The 15,970-nt window shown below is 39.5% G+C and overlaps 1 pseudogene; it reads left to right on the top strand.

Moving 5' to 3' along the window:
- The first annotated feature begins 1,504 nt into the window (after positions 1-1,504).
- LOC140528127 (V-type proton ATPase subunit C 2-like) lies at positions 1,505-5,733 on the top strand (annotated as a pseudogene).
- The last annotated feature ends 10,237 nt before the right edge of the window (positions 5,734-15,970 follow it).

Consider the following 15,970-nt stretch of genomic DNA (forward strand, 5'->3'; position numbering starts at 1 on the left):
AGCTAAGTCAAGACAAAAAGTCAGAATGGGTTTAGACTGTTGTAGACAACTAAGGACAAATAAAAATAAATTATGTTGAGGAAAATAGTGGAAAAGCAATGGCAAAGAAAGGACTACTCTTTGGGGTGGAGGGCATGAGGATAATGGACAGCAGAGAAAAAGGGGGGATACTATTTAATTTGCTTCAGTTTGCCCTATAAGGGATAAATATTTTGCACTGGAAATGGATAATGGATGAGAGAGAGAAAGGGGAGATACTATTTTATTTGCTACTCCCACCCCATGTATTGCTTACAATTTTCTCTGTAAGGGACAAATATTTTACATTGGAAATGCAAAACATACATGGCTAAAAGGGAGGTGAAAACAAGAAAAGTTGTGACATAATGAGAGCACCTTACTACCCTTTATATATTCATGCCCCTAAATTTAGAATACCTATATTTAAAGTTATTGAAAGATTGACAAATATTATACTAAGCTACTGTCAGTTTTGGGGGGGAATGATAACAAAGAGGTACCACTGGACTGGAGAGTATCAAGTGTTCCAACTTTCAAAAGAAGACAGTGGAGTCTTCCAACAATAGGCCACTAGATTTGACTTTGATTTCAGCAAACAGCTATTATTAAAAGAGGTGCTTAGCAAGTCTAGATGAATGAGAAATTCAAGGGGACAAAAGCAGCAGGGTAATTTTGTTAGTTATGTTTAATTAATAGATTCTTAAATTGTATATAGTAGAATTTCCCAACTTCATATACAATGTTCTTTTGGTTCTTTGCATATTGAAATGTGTGTATATACATATACATATATACACAGATATATATATATATATATATATATATATTATATATATGTTTGTTTATTATTATTGTAAAGTTCAGAGAAAGAAAACTCAACTCAGCTCAACTAAGGGAAGTAGTGACAACGGACATCAGGCTACAAGAAGACTAGTCTGTGCCAGTCTAACCTATTCCTCCTCTTCCATTTCCCCCCACACTTTCCTTTTTTTTTTTCACTTACAATGTCCAGTTATTGACTTTTAAAGTTTTGGAAATGGAAAGAATACTGAAGCTAGAGTCAGAGGACCTGTGTTCAAATTCCATCTTTGTCACTTGAAAACTGTATGACCTTTGGCAAAGTATGTATTGGAGGAAAGGAAAGGAAGATGTATTTTTATTGTGCTTAATAAGTACCAGGCTCTCTCCATGTGCCTTACAAATATTATCCCATTTGATCCTTACAACAAACCTGCAAGTTAGGTACTATTATTATTCCCATTTTACAGTTGAGAAAACCAAGGCAAAGAGTGTTGCTGGAAGCAGCTGGAGCCGCAACTGCCTGGGAGCCAGGGCTCGCGTGCTCTGGGGACTGATCTAGGTAAAGGGGGTAGCACCTGCCCTCTAGCTACCCCGGCAGTCAGTTGTGGAAGACAGCCCAGTACGCCCCAGGCTGCCCCCCACCCCACCCCACACACACTTTGGCAGTTCCCTAAGAGACTCTCCGAAGGGTCAGAGGAGCCCCCATGCCAAGACTGCCCAGGTGGATCGATAGCATTGGCCCAAACCAGAGGTCGCGTTCACCTCCCGCCTCCAGTCTCTCTGCCCTCAGTCCTTCCCACGCACCCTGGCATGGGAGCTCCCTTCATTCTACGCCAGTAACCTTGACTAAAAGGGAAGACTTCAAGCATGTCGTCAGAATTTTGGTTAATTTCGCCCCTAGAGATAAGGAGAATTTGCATGTTCTGGAATGGATGAACACAGTAACCTCCAAGTCTAATCTGTCCCACAACACCAAATTTGCCATTCCTGACTTCAAGGTGGGGACCTTGGATTCTATTGTTGGTTTCTCAGATAAGCTGGGGAAAATTGGTACCTTCGCTGAAAGCCTTGTAAAGAAGATGGCTCAGAGTGTGGTAGAAGTTATGGGAGATGAGAAAGGAAGAGTACATGAGAACCTGTTGGCCAATGTAGTTGACTTAACTTCTTTTGTGATCCACTTTGAATGAGATGTAGCCAAGGATCCTGCCAAACAGTCACTTGTGGCTGTAGTGGACACTTTAACAAAGCACCTGGCACAAATAGAAACAGACCTAAAAGCTGGAATAGCTGCCTACAGCACTCTGAAAGGAAACCTGGAGAATCTGGAAAAGAAATCCACGGGAAATGTCTTTACTCGGATCTTAGTTGATATTGTGAACAAAGAGCATTTTGTACTGGATTCAGAGTATCTCATCACTCTCCTGGTGGTAGTTCCAAAGCCAAACTATTCACAATGGCAAAAAAGACATGAGTCGAGGGGGCAGAGCCAAGATGGCAGAGTAGAAAGACACACATACACATAGCTCCGAACCCACAACCCATAGAACATCTGTAAATAGCAACTCACTGCGAATTCTGCAGAACCAGAGGCCATAGAACATTAGAGCAAAGGAGATTTCTGTTCCAGAGGGACCAGCAAACCTCTTGCAAAAGGTCCTTTGCGCCGCGGATTGGGAGCCAAGTACAGTCCTGCCATGGCCGCTGCATCGAGAGGAGCAGATCCGAGCAGGGTTCAGGGACGGAGTCTCCAGCAGCTGCGCGGGTCCCTCCACCCACAGGTGACGGGGGTCGGTGAGAGGGTCTTTTTGGCGGGTTGAGAGGGGAGTGTGGTGCCCCCATAACTCAGGCCCCCTCAGGAGGCAGAAGCAGAGGTGGGAGCAGACAGGGGCGCCCAAAGCAGGCAGGAGCCTGGATCCATTGTTGAAGGTCTCTGCATAAACCCCCTGAGGGAACGGAGCCTGTGAGGCGGCCCTGTCCTGACCTGAGCACCTGAACTTAATCTCACACTGAATAGCAGCCCTGCCCCCGCCAAAAGCCCTGAGGCTGGAAGCAGCATTTGAATTTCAGACCCCAAGTGCTGGCTGGGAGGATCAGGAGGCGAGGTGGGTGTGAGGAGAATATTCAGAGGTCAAGTCACTGGCTGGGAAAATGCCCAGAAAAGGGAAAAGAAATAAGACTATAGAAGGTTACTTTCTTGGTGAACATGCATTTCCTCCCTTCCTTTCTGATGAGGAAGAACAATGCTTACCATCAGGCAAAGACACAGAAGTCAAGGCTTCTATATCCCAGCCCACTCAATGGGCTCAGGCCATGGAAGAGCTAAAAAAGGATTTTGAAAATCAAGTTAGAGAGGTGGATGAAAAACTGGGAAGAGAAATGAGAGACATTCAGTCAAAGCATGAACAGCAGGTCAGCTCCCTGCTAAAGGAGACCCAAAAAAATGCTGAAGAAAATAACACCTTGAAAAATAGGCTAACTCAATTGGCAAAAGAGGTTCAAAAAGCCAATGAGGAGAAGAATGCTTTCAAAAGCAGAATTAGCCAAATGGAAAAGGAGATTCAAAAGCTCACTGAAGAAAATAGTTCTTTCAAAATTAGAATGGAACAGATGGAGGCTAATGACTATATGAGAAACCAAGAAATCACAAAACAAAACCAAAAGAATGAAAAAATGGAAGATAATGTGAAATATCTCATTGGAAAAACAACTGACCTGGAAAATAGATCCAGGAGAGATAATTTAAAAATTATGGGACTACTTGAAAGCCATGATCAAAAAAAGAGCCTAGACATCATCTTTCATGAAATTATCAAGGAAAACTGCCTTGAGATTCTAGAACCAGAGGGCAAAATAAATATTCAAGGAATCCACAGAACACCGCCTGAAAGAGATCCAAAAAAGAGAAACTCCTAGGAACATTGTGGCCAAATTCCAGAGTTCCCAGGTCAAGGAGAAAATATTGCAAGCAGCTAGAAAGAAACAATTCAAGTATTGTGGAAATACAATCAGGATAACACAAGATCTAGCAGCTTCTACATTAAGGGATTGAAGGGCATGGAATAGGATATTCCAGAAGTCAAAGGAACTAGGACTAAAACCAAGAATCACCTACCCAGCAAAACTGAGTATAATACTTCAGGAGAAAAAATGGTCTTTCAATGAAATAGAGGACTTTCAAGCATTCTTGATGGAAAGACCAGAGCTGAAAAGAAAATTTGGCTTTCAAACACAAGAATGAAGAGAAGCATGAAAAGGTGAACAGCAAAGAGAAGTGATAAGGGACTTACTAACATTGAACTGCTTACATTCCTACATGGAAAGACAATATTTGTAACTCTTGAAACTTTTCAGTATCTGGGTACTGGGTGGGATTACACGCACACACATGCACACATAGAGACAGAGTGCATAGAGGGAACTGAAGAGGATGGGCTCATATCTTAAAAAAATGAAATCAAGCAGTGAGAGAGAAATATATTGGGAGGATAAAGGGAGAAATGGAATGGGGCAAATTATCTCTCATAAAAGAGGCAAGCAAAAGACTTATTAGTGGAGGGATAAAGAGAGGAGGTGAGAGAAAAACATGAAGCTAACTCTCATCACATTCCACTAAAGGAAGGAATCAAATGCACACTCATTTTGGTATGAAAACCTATCTTACAATACAGGAAAGTGGGGGATAAGGGGATGGATGGGGGGACATGGGGAGGAGAGAGCAATTTGAGGTCAACACTCATGGGGAGGGACAGGATCAAAAGAGAATAGAAGTAATGGGGGACAGGATAGTATGGAGGGAAATATAGTTAGTCTTATACAACACAACTATTATGGAAGTCATTTGCAAAACTACACAGATTTGGCCTATTTTGAATTGCTTGCCTTCCAAAGGGAAGGGGTGGGGAGGGAGGGAGGTAAAGAAGTTGGAACTCAAAGTGTTAGGAACAACTGTCGAGTAATGTTCTTGCCACTAGGAAATAAAAAATACAGGTAAAGGGGTACAGAAAGTTATCTGCCCCTACAGGACAAAAGAGAAGATGGAGACAAGGGCAGAGAGGGATGATAGAAGAGAGAGCAGATTGGTCATAGGGGCAATTAGAATGCTTGGTATTTGTGGGGGAGGGGACAAAAGGGGAGAAAATTTGGAACCCAAAATTTTGTTAAAATGAATGTTAAAAGTTAAATAAATAAATTAATAAAAAGAGAAAAGGACCCACATGTAAAAAAAAAAAGACATGAGTCTCTCTCAGACATGGTGGTATCTCGATCAACCAAACTGATTGATGAGGGCAACGAGGGAGGCCTCTTTACAGTCACAATGTTTCAGAAGGTGATCAATGATTTCAAAGCCAAAGCCAAAGAAAGGAAATTCATTGTCCGTGATTCTTTCCTATGATGAATAAGAAATTAAAACCAAAAAGGAAGGGATGACTAAATTGCTCTCTCAAAAGAAGCAACAGTATCAAACTTCACGTGTTGCTGTTAAAAAGAAGTCATCTACCTTCCCGGATCACATGGTTAATAGGGAGCCCTGGTAGGTCCATTACGGGGCAGACAGAGAAAGAAAAATAGAGTGAGGGCTAGGGTGAGTGTGAAGGTCCCCTTTTGCTCTGGCTCAAGGTGAACTTCAGTGAAGTGTTTATTGTCTGGATACACCTAAAGGTTTTGAGAGTATTTGCTGATTCTGCGCTAAGGTATGGACTACCCATGAATTTTCAGGCAGTACTTTTACAACCCCACAAGAAGGCCACAAAATGTTTAAGAGAGGTTCTAGACTCAGTCTTCAAACACCTAGATGAAATAGCAGCAGCAAGTACACTGGATGCTTTTGTGGATATTCCTGGATTACAACTAAATGACCAAGATTATTTTCCTTATGTCTATTTTCACATGGACCTTAGCCTTCTTGATTAGCTTTCTTTTGAGTCCAGTAAACATTAGTATCACTAGAAATTACCTTATTTCATGTCTTTGTTATGTAATGAAATTAAACTGTAGATACTGTCTTCTCTAAGTTAGACAATTTTTACAAAGAGTTAACCTTCAGAATAGCGATTGTTTTTTTAAAAAAATGGCCTAGGATTTAGAATCTTACAAAAATCTTACAAAAATTACTCACAAAATTAATTATGATTGTATTTATTTTTTGTAAGTTACAATAAAGAACAGATCCTATAGTCTCTGGAGAAAAGAAAAACAATGTTGCTTTGTCCTGGGTAAAAACAAATAGTAATTGTCTTGAGGTCAGATTTGAACTTGGATCTTCTTGACTCTAAGTCCCCTGTATTGTCCACTGTGCTTCTCAGCTACCTACTTAATCTCTCTGAGCCTTAGTTGTCTTATATTAAAAATGAGGGGATTTAATTAAATGATATCTGAAGTCTTTTACAACTCTATGTTTGTGATGCCAAATTCATAAATTCGTGACACAATTTTAAATTTAAGAATTCTTTTTGGACTCTTAAAATCACAATTGCCAAGACAATGCATATTTCTATCAAGGGAAATACCATGCTTCTAGTCACCTGGTTCACATTCTTAGAATTGTCTTTGATTCTTCATTCTCTCACATCCTGCTTAATCAAAATGTTGTCTAACCTAATTGATTCTGCCTCCGTGATAACTCTCACATCTGCCCCCTTCTCTGTGCATACAAGCCCACTATACTAACTCTGTTAGGATCTTCTTATCTCCTTTCTTCTGGATAATTGCATTAGACTCCCAGGTGGCTGAACATGTCAACCTTCTGCTCAAAAAGTTCCAAGTGGTGGTGTCCAAGGATCTCAAGAAAAAAATGACAAACCCTTCTGCCATTTAAAGACCTTCACTTTTTGGCTCAAATTTACTTTTCTATATTTATTACACATTTTTTCCTGCTTCATTCAATTTATATTCTAGTGAAATGGACCTCCTTATCTTCATATAACATTTTCCATCTCCACTTGATTAGGAGAGGCAGCTAAATGGTGTGAGGATAGAGTTCTAGGCCTGGAATGCGGAAGAAATGAATTCAATTCTGTCCTCAAAAATTTGCTAGTTCTTTGACTTTACAATTACTTAATCTCTGTTTTCCTCAGTTTCCTCTACTGAAAAATGAGGATAATAACATCTACTTTATAGTTATTGGAAGGAACAAATGATAATATTTATAAAGGGCTTAGCCACTTATAGCAGACATTACATAAATGACTATTCCCCCATATCTTTTTTCTCTACTCAACTTCCTTTGCAGAGACTGACCCTCATGCTTAGCATGCACTTTCTACCTTAAATTAGCTGCATACTTATTCAGCAGAGCTAACTTTGTTCAAGTGCCTGATTTGTGTAATACTGTTCTAAAACATAATGATACAAAGAAAGATGCTCCCCCCCTCCCCCCCCCCCAAATGTATCTCCTCCCAAGGAGATCAGAGTCTACTTGTGAGGGGAGTAAGAGAAGGCATTCCATGCCAACAACAATGTACAACAAGAAGTTTACAAGAAAATCTGGGGAGGGGGCAATCTCAGACAGAAAATGCTAACTGCCCAGTTCTCCTGAATAGGAAAACTGGGAAAACCTTCTTGTAGAAGGTAAGACTTTAGGTGAGGCTTGAATAAAGCCAGGAAAGCCAGGAGACTGAGATAAGAAGAAGAGGCATTCCAGGGCTAGAGGGTAGCCAGTGAAAATTATTGGAGCTGGAAGATGGGGGTGTTATTTTTCAAGAAGCACGAAGTCAAGTGTCAAATGAATTGCAGAATTCTTGGAGTAGGGTATAAGAATTATGGAAAGATAGGAAGGGGCAGGCAAGGTTTATGAAAGGATTTGAAAGCCAATTAGAGCATTTTATATTTGATCCCAGAATTGTAGGGGGCCAGTGGAGTTTCTTGAACAGGGGAGAAGCATGGCCACACCTGTGCTTTAAGAAGATCAATTTGATAGCTGATATGAGAGCGGATTAGGGTAGAAACCCAACTAAATCAGGGAGAGCATCCAAGAGGCTAATGAAGTATTCCTCTTTACCTCATGTGCTTGTGTCCAAGGATCTCAAGAAAATTCTTGTGTAACCAACATGTGGTGATAACCAGCAGAGGGATGGAAAAATTAGAGGAAAAAAGGGGGAGCATATAGGAAACATTTAAAGAAGTAGAACTGAGAAAACTTGAAAAGGTCTGGATATAGCACTGAGGGAGCACGATATGTTAAGTATGAATTTCAAGCCTGGGTGGCTGAATAATACCTTTCAAAACTCAGTTCAAGTACTAGTTCTCATGTGAGATCTTTCTTGATCCATTCCATTGCTAGTTCTCCCTCAATTAAACTAATTTTACTATAGTTTATTCAAAGTATACTTATACAAATGCATACTTCACAAATATTTTATTTACATGTATATTTAACGCATTGTTTTCCACACTATATTGTAAAACTTCCTTAATATCTGTCTCTCTTGCCACCCCATTTAAGAAATTACAATCTTTTAAATTGGTCTTTGCCTAGAATTTGGCACTAGTTCTTGAAAAAAGCTAGTTCTTGAAAAGTTGATTTATTATTATGAAGTGTGGAAGAACAATGATGTAATTACAACTATTTTAAGTGTCAATGGGTCATTCTTCATCTTAGACACAAATTTATCATATTTACAAAGAACTATGATTTATTCTAATCTCAAATCCCTATCTTTTTTTACACAATAGCACAAGAAAATGACATGCTTCTATAATGATCACTTGTAAAGGACCCTTGCTAGTATTTAATTATATTTTACAAATTCAGTGTTTATCATATAATCCTGTCAGATGAAAAAATTCATATTTCCACAGTTTGAAATCTTAACCAAAGACTTTTTAATAGCACCATTGGAATTATTCTTTCCTACAGTTATAAAAGTCTTAATTGATTTTAATTTATACTTTTCTTCAGGTATTCCCTGTACCTTACACATATACATTAATACATACTTTATTTTCATTTTTGGAATTTCTTTGTCTTGTTTGAAATTTTTTAAAAATGTCATTGACTATATATATATATATGTATATATATATACATATATACATCAATATTCGTACATATACATACATATATATTAATGCATACACACATATATATGTGTATATATGTGCATATATGTACACACATATATGTACATACATAAACACACACATCTTAAATGCTGAAAACTCTACATTAAAATCCAGTTCCTCCTATTAAGTAAATTTCAATCATTTCCTTCCAAGTACCAAGCCAATATTCATTTTGAATGTGTTTACCAACTTAAATATAATGGGTTCGGTGCATAAGTAGATTATGGCTGTGTAGCTAGCCTGACAGAGTGATAGGCAAGTAAATATTTCCAAAGGACTGAATAAATTATTAATTGAAAAGCTAAATAATGGATATTTAATTGTAGGCCTCTTCAACTCTAGTCAAACTTGACAGAAATGTACTAAGGGGTTTGTTTATGTGAGTAGGGATATGATTGGGGAGGGGAGAGAAGAAAACGTCTTTTTATTGAAAATTATGAAAGATCTCCCTCTCGTAATCTGACAGCCCAGCTGTGCCTATGCTTTTATTTGGTAATGGTTTTGAAAGCTTATTTTCTAGACTTCAGAGTAGTTTTAACTTTGATTAAAAATGAGAAGGAAAGATGACTGGTGGTATTCCACATCAAGTTATCTGGGGATGGGGAAGATAGTGAAGTGTAGGGAATGGGATTGAAATGTGCCAGTCTCAGGAATGGAGTACAAGGTGGTGATTCTGAGGCTTTTAGCATGCTCATTTTTAGCAGGGTGTTTAAGCTTTCATAGATCAAATGAGAGCATTGGAAAGAAAAAAGGAAACAATTAATTTGATGGGATTTCTACAATTCTCCTCTCCCAAGACTATAAATTAGTGTTTTATTTTCATTATTAATTTATTTGTGTAACCATTTATTTATTTGCCTAGCTATCTTTCTGTATTTGCCTTTTTTTCATTTATTTGATTTTCAGTCTCAATGTGCTATACACATCGTCAAGCTTGTTTCCTTCTTTGTGCAGCTTACTAGGTTGACTTGCTTTGAATATGTTCATACTTCCTTTCTGCTACCTGACATGTAATGTATAAGGACCATAATTGTTCCAGCCATATTTTCCCTTCTTTAAAGTGACTTTCCTTTCTCATCCCTTTCTGGGAATATACAGTTTCAAAAACATATTTCAAAATAAATTACTCCTTTCAGCCATTTCAAGGAGGTAATATGTCTGCTGCTAAAGAGATCCTATGGATGAAGTTTGCTCAGTGTTGCCTTCCCTGACCAGGGTAAATCACCTGGGACTTTTCAGGGGCCTATTCCAGCCAGGCATTACTCATCTCAGAAGGGTTTAAGACTCTGTGCATATGAAAAAGGGATTGAACTTTCCCCTCACTCCCTTTTCCTTTGCAGATATACAGGTCTTTTGCTTTTATCCTGAAATTGCGTGACTTACCCATTCTTGCCACCATGTGACCATCAGAACTTGTCCTGTTTAGGCAACCCTGAAACAGACTTTGATCTATTACTTTTGAGTTTGTTCTTTCATGATTGTAGGCAAAGAATTGCCTGTTCTGAGCATGGAAGCAAGCTTTTAAGTTTGGAAAGCCCAGAGGTCATGGTATCAGATCAAGTTAAAGCTGGCTTGCAGAAAGTGAAGCTTTGCATTAGAGAACATGGCAACAAACATTCTGGATTGCCCAAGCCTGAACATTTTCCCAGGAGACATTAGAGTTTTGGAAATTCTATATCTGAGGTAAAAGGTAAATAAAAGAGTTTAATTACCTGTTCTGAAAGTTGTTCTATGTTATGAGGAGCTTTAAGTGCTGGCCTCCAAGCCAGTTATAATAGTAGTTATTAGTCATTTCACTGAATTCTCTTATTTTTATTTTTGGTGAAATGTGCATTTTAGTAAGTTCAATAGTTAGTATTCTTTGCATACACTGGAATGAATCATCAATTTTAAAGATTTTGATAAACTGGGTAATATCCAGGATAGAGCATTGGTGAATAGCTTCAAGGTCGCTACAACCAAATTTAGAAAATGATTTGTAGGAAATAGGACATTTATCTTGGAAAGAGGGGGTTGGGTAGAGGAATATGGTAGTAGTTTCAAGTATTTGAAGGACTCTCATATGCAAGTTTGATTAGCCTGTTCTGCTTTACCCAACAGGGCAAAACAATAGAAAAAAGTTACTTTGAAACAAAGTTAGACATTTTTTTTTAAATTTTTCATTTTTAACAGTTTATAACAGATGAAACAATTCAAACTTTTGTTCAGGTGATACTTTTTAAAGCATTTACAGTATGGACCACAAAAGAATTTTTTTTTTAAACATTAACCAACTGAGACACAAATAATATTTAAGTTGCTAACTTCACAAGCTCTTGACCTAATTGTCTCCATAGTATTACTAAGAATTAAAGGACCCTAATTTATTGTTGTTGGTCTAAAGTCCTATGCCTAATAGCTTAATTTTAGACTTAACTTCAGATGTTCCCCTACCAATAACCTATAGTTGAATAGATCTGGTATTAAGCTTGCAAACCTTTTGACTATAGGAAATTGCTACCAAGAGTAGGGATATTGCAGGGATACAATATCTCCCCAACTTCATGTCAGTTCCAGGCAGGATTAGATTATCCACTTGCATTCAGTCAGGCTTAAGGTCTGCTAGTTGTCTGTGGGGAAACTGAGTCAGGAGAGTCCTACCTCAGCCCAGGCTGAACAGCCTTCCCATGAGATCACCTTTTGCAGTTCATATCAGCATCTCACCAGCTTACTGACATCATGGGTTGGAGGCTCAGATGCTTTTCTTGCTACCCATACCTGGAGTTAGACTCAGAAGAACAGTCACTTAATAGTCCCATAGCATCTAAAAAATGAAAGGTTCCAATAACCAGGTTTCAAATATGATTATAATTTCGCTTTGCCTAAGGAACATCTTTTGAGACAAGTTTTAAGTAGCTTACATGCCTTTGTAAACATGTTCAAGTTCCTGAATAAATAGCAATCAAAAATCAAATTTACAATTAAAACCTTAACTTGGGGGCGGAGCCAAGATGGCGGAGTAGAAAGACGCACATACACATAGCTCCGAACCCACAACCCACAGAACGGCTAGAGGGGACCAACTCATGGTGAATTCTGCACCCAGAGGCCACGGAATATTGGAGCGAGGGAGATTTCTGTTCCGGAGAGACCTGCAAACCTCTCGCGGGGGGTCCTTCACACTGCGGACTAGGTGCCGGTACTGGGAGCAGAGGGCAGCCCTCCAGTGGCCGCGACACCGTGAGGAAAAGATCCGAGCGGGCTATGGGGACGGGATCTCCAGCGGCCACGCGGGTCCCTCCACCCACAGAGGGACCTGCAAACCTCTTGCAAAAGGTACGTCACGCTGCAGACGCGGAGCCCAACCCAGACCTGTGGCGGCCGCGGCTCCGAGAGGTACAGATCCAAGCAGGCTTCAGGGAGGGGATCTCCAGCGGCCGCACAAGTCCCTCCACCCACAGGTGATGGGGGTCGGTGAGAGAGTCTCTTTGGCGGGTCGAGAGGGGAGTGGGGTGCCCCCATGGCTAGGATCCCCCCGGGAGATAGAAGCTGAGAGGCGGCTGCAGACAGGGGCTCCCCAAGCGGGCGGGAGCCTGGATCCATTGTGGAAGGTCTCTGCATAAACCCCCTGAAGGAACTGAGCCTGAGAGGCAGCCACCTGAACTTAATTATCACACTGAAGAGCAGCCCTGCCCCCGCCAAAAGCCCTAAGGCGGGAAGCAGCATTTGAATCTCCGACCCCAAACGCTGGTTGGGAGGACCAGGAGGCGAGGTGGGTGTGAGGAGAATATTCAGAGGTCAAGTCACTGGCTGGGGAGAATGCCCAGAAAAGGGAAAAGAAATAAAACGATTGAAGGCTACTTTCTTGGAGAACAGACATTTCCTCCCTTCCTTTCTGATGAGGAAGAACAATGCTTACCATCAGGCAAAGACACAGAAATCAAGGATTCGGTGTCCCAGCCCACTCAATGGGCTCAGGTCATGGAAGAGCTCAAAAAGAATTTTGAAAATCAAGTTAGAGAGGTGGAGGAAAAACTGGGAAGAGAAATGAGAGGGATGAAAGAGAAGCATGAAAAGCAGATCAGCTCCCTGCTAAAGGAGAACCAAAAAAATGTTGAAGAAATTAACACCTTGAAAACTAGCCTAACTCAATTGGCAAAAGAGGTTCAAAAAGCCAATGAGGAGAAGAATGCTTTCAAAAGCAGAATTAGCCAAATGGAAAAGGAGATTCAAAAGCTCACTGAAGAAAATAGTTCTTTCAAAACTAGAATGGCACAGATGGACGCTAAGGACTTTATGAGAAAGACAGATATCACAGAACATAGCGAGAAGATTGGAAAAATGGAAGATAATGTGAAATATCTTATTGGAAAAACAACTGACCTGGAAAATAGATTCAGGAGAGACAATGTAAAAATTCTGGGACTACCTGAAAACCATGATCAAAAGAAGAGCCTAGACATCATCTTCCATGAAATTATCAAGGAAAACTGCCCTGAGATTCTAGAACCAGAGGGCAAAATAAATATTCAGGGAATCCACAGAACACCGCATGAAAGAGATCCAAAAAGAGAAACTCCTAGGAACATTGTGGCCAAATTCCAGAATTCCCAGGTGAAAGAGAAAATATTGCAAGCATCTAGAAAGAAACAATTCAAGTATTGTGGAAATACAATCAGGATAACACAAGATCTAGCACCCTCTACATTAAGGGATCGAAGGGAATGGAATAGGATATTCCAGAAGTCAAAGGAACTAGGACTAAAACCAAGAATCACCTACCCAGCAAAACTGAGTATAATACTTCAGGAGAAAAAATGGTCTTTCAATGAAATGGAGGATTTTCAGGTTTTCTTGATGAAAAGACCAGAGCTGAAAAGAAAATTTGGCTTTCAAACACAAGAATGAAGAGAAGCATGAAAAGGTGAACAGCAAAGAGAAGTCATAAGGGACTTACTAAAGTTGAACTGTTTACATTCCTACATGGACAGACAATGTTTGTAACTCTTGAAACATTTCAGTATCTGGGTACTGGATGGGAGTACACACACACACATGCACACATGCACACATACATAGAGACAGAGTGCACAGAGTGAATTGAAGAGGATGGGATCATATCTTAAAAAAAAAAATGAAATCAAGCAGTGAGAGAGAAATATTGGGAGGAGAAAGGGAGAAATTGAATGGGGCAAATTATCTCTCATAAAAGAGGCAAGCAAAAGACTTATTAGTGGAGGGATAAAGAGGGGAGGCGAGAGAAAAACATGAGGTCTACTCTCATCACATTCCACTAAAGGAAAGAATAAAATGCACACTCATTTTGATAGGAAAACCTATCTCACAGTACAGGAGAGTGGGGGACAAGGGCACAAGCAGGGTGGGGGGGAGGATAGAGGGGAGGGTATGGGGAGGGCATGGGGAGGAGAATGCAATCCAAGGTCGACACTCATGGGGAGGGAAAGGATCATAAGAGAATAGAAGTAATGGGGGACAGGATAGGATGGAGGGAAATATAGTTAGTCCTATACAACATAACTAGTATGGAAATCATTTGCAAAACTACACAGATTTGGCCTATATTGAATTGCTTGCCTTCCAAAGGGAAGGGGTGGGGAGGGAGGGAGCTAAAGAAGTTGGAACTCAAAGTGTTAGGATAAACTGTAATGTTCTTATCACTAGGAAATAAGAAATACAGGTTAAAGGGTAAAGAAAGTTATCTGGCCCTACAGGACAAAAGAGAAGATGGAGAGAAGGGCAGAGAGGGAGGATAGAAGAGAGAGCAGATTGGTCACAGGGGCAATTAGAATGCTTGGGTTTGGGGGGGAGGGGATAAAAGGGGAGAAAATTTGTAACCCAAAATTTTGTGAAAATAAATGTGAAAAGTTAAATAAAAAACAAAACAAAACAAAACAAAAAACAGTAAAAAACCAAAACCTTAACTTTGCCATCTGTGCCAAATTTTCCCAAGGCTACCTTCCTCTAGGAAATTTTAGACTGAAATTCTTTTCCCTAAACTAAAGATGTCATTGATTTATTCTCAGCAATTAATTCAGTCAATTGTTTAAGTACTAATTGCTTTTACCTAACTTTTTAACATGTCCAATTTTTCTTCCCATCACTCCCTTTTCCCATTTCCTAATACCTTGCTTTCTGATTACTCTTTCCCTTAATGTACCCTCCCTTCTATCACACTCCACCCTTCCCTTATCCCCATCTTCTCTCTTTTCTTGTAGGGCAAGATAAATTTCTATACCCCATTCCCTGTAGTTCTTATTTCCCAATTATATGCAATAAAAATTCTCAACATTCATTTCTAATACTTTGAATTCCAACTTCTCTCCCTCTCCCCCATCTGCAGCCCCACTGAGAAGGGAAGCAATTCAAGACATACTAAGTATGTGTTCTTTTGCAAAAGACTTCCATAAAAATCATGTTGTGTAGTACTAATTATATTGCCCTCTGTCCTTCTCTATTCTCCCTTATTTTTTCCCCTACAATTGACCTTGTCCCTTCTCAAAAGTGTTTATTTCTAGTGACTCCCTTTTCCCATTTGCCCTCCCTTCTAACAATCCCCTCACCCTACTTGTCACCTCTTCTTCTATTTTACTGTGGTATGATATAAATTTTCAAATCAAATTTAGTGAGCATATTACTCCCCCCTTCAGTCACATGTGGAGAGAGTAGCTTTATTTTCCCTCCTCTCCCCTTCCTCCTTATCTCCTCCATTGAATAAGATTTTTCTTATCTCTTTTATGAGTTATAGCCTGCCCTCTTCCATTTCTCCCTTTCTCTTTCTGAAATTTTCCTCTTCATCCCTTAAGTTTTTATTTTTTTTTTATTTTTGTGTGTGGATATGATCTCTTCTGATATAACACACCCTGTAATCTCTATCTATCTACGTGTATGATGTGTGTGTGTGTATGTGTGTGTACAATCTCTCCATCTATCCAAATACTGAGAAAAGATTCAAGAGTTAAAAATATTTTCTTTCCATGTGCTGATGTAAACAGTTCAGCTTTAGAGAGTCTTTTATGATTTTTCTTTCCTGTTTACCTTTACATGCTTCCTTTGATTCTTGTCTTGGGAAGTCAAATTTTTCTATGCA

Source organism: Notamacropus eugenii, chromosome 1 (assembly GCF_028372415.1).
Source record: "Notamacropus eugenii isolate mMacEug1 chromosome 1, mMacEug1.pri_v2, whole genome shotgun sequence".
In the NCBI taxonomy this organism is placed as follows: Eukaryota; Metazoa; Chordata; class Mammalia; order Diprotodontia; family Macropodidae; genus Notamacropus; species Notamacropus eugenii.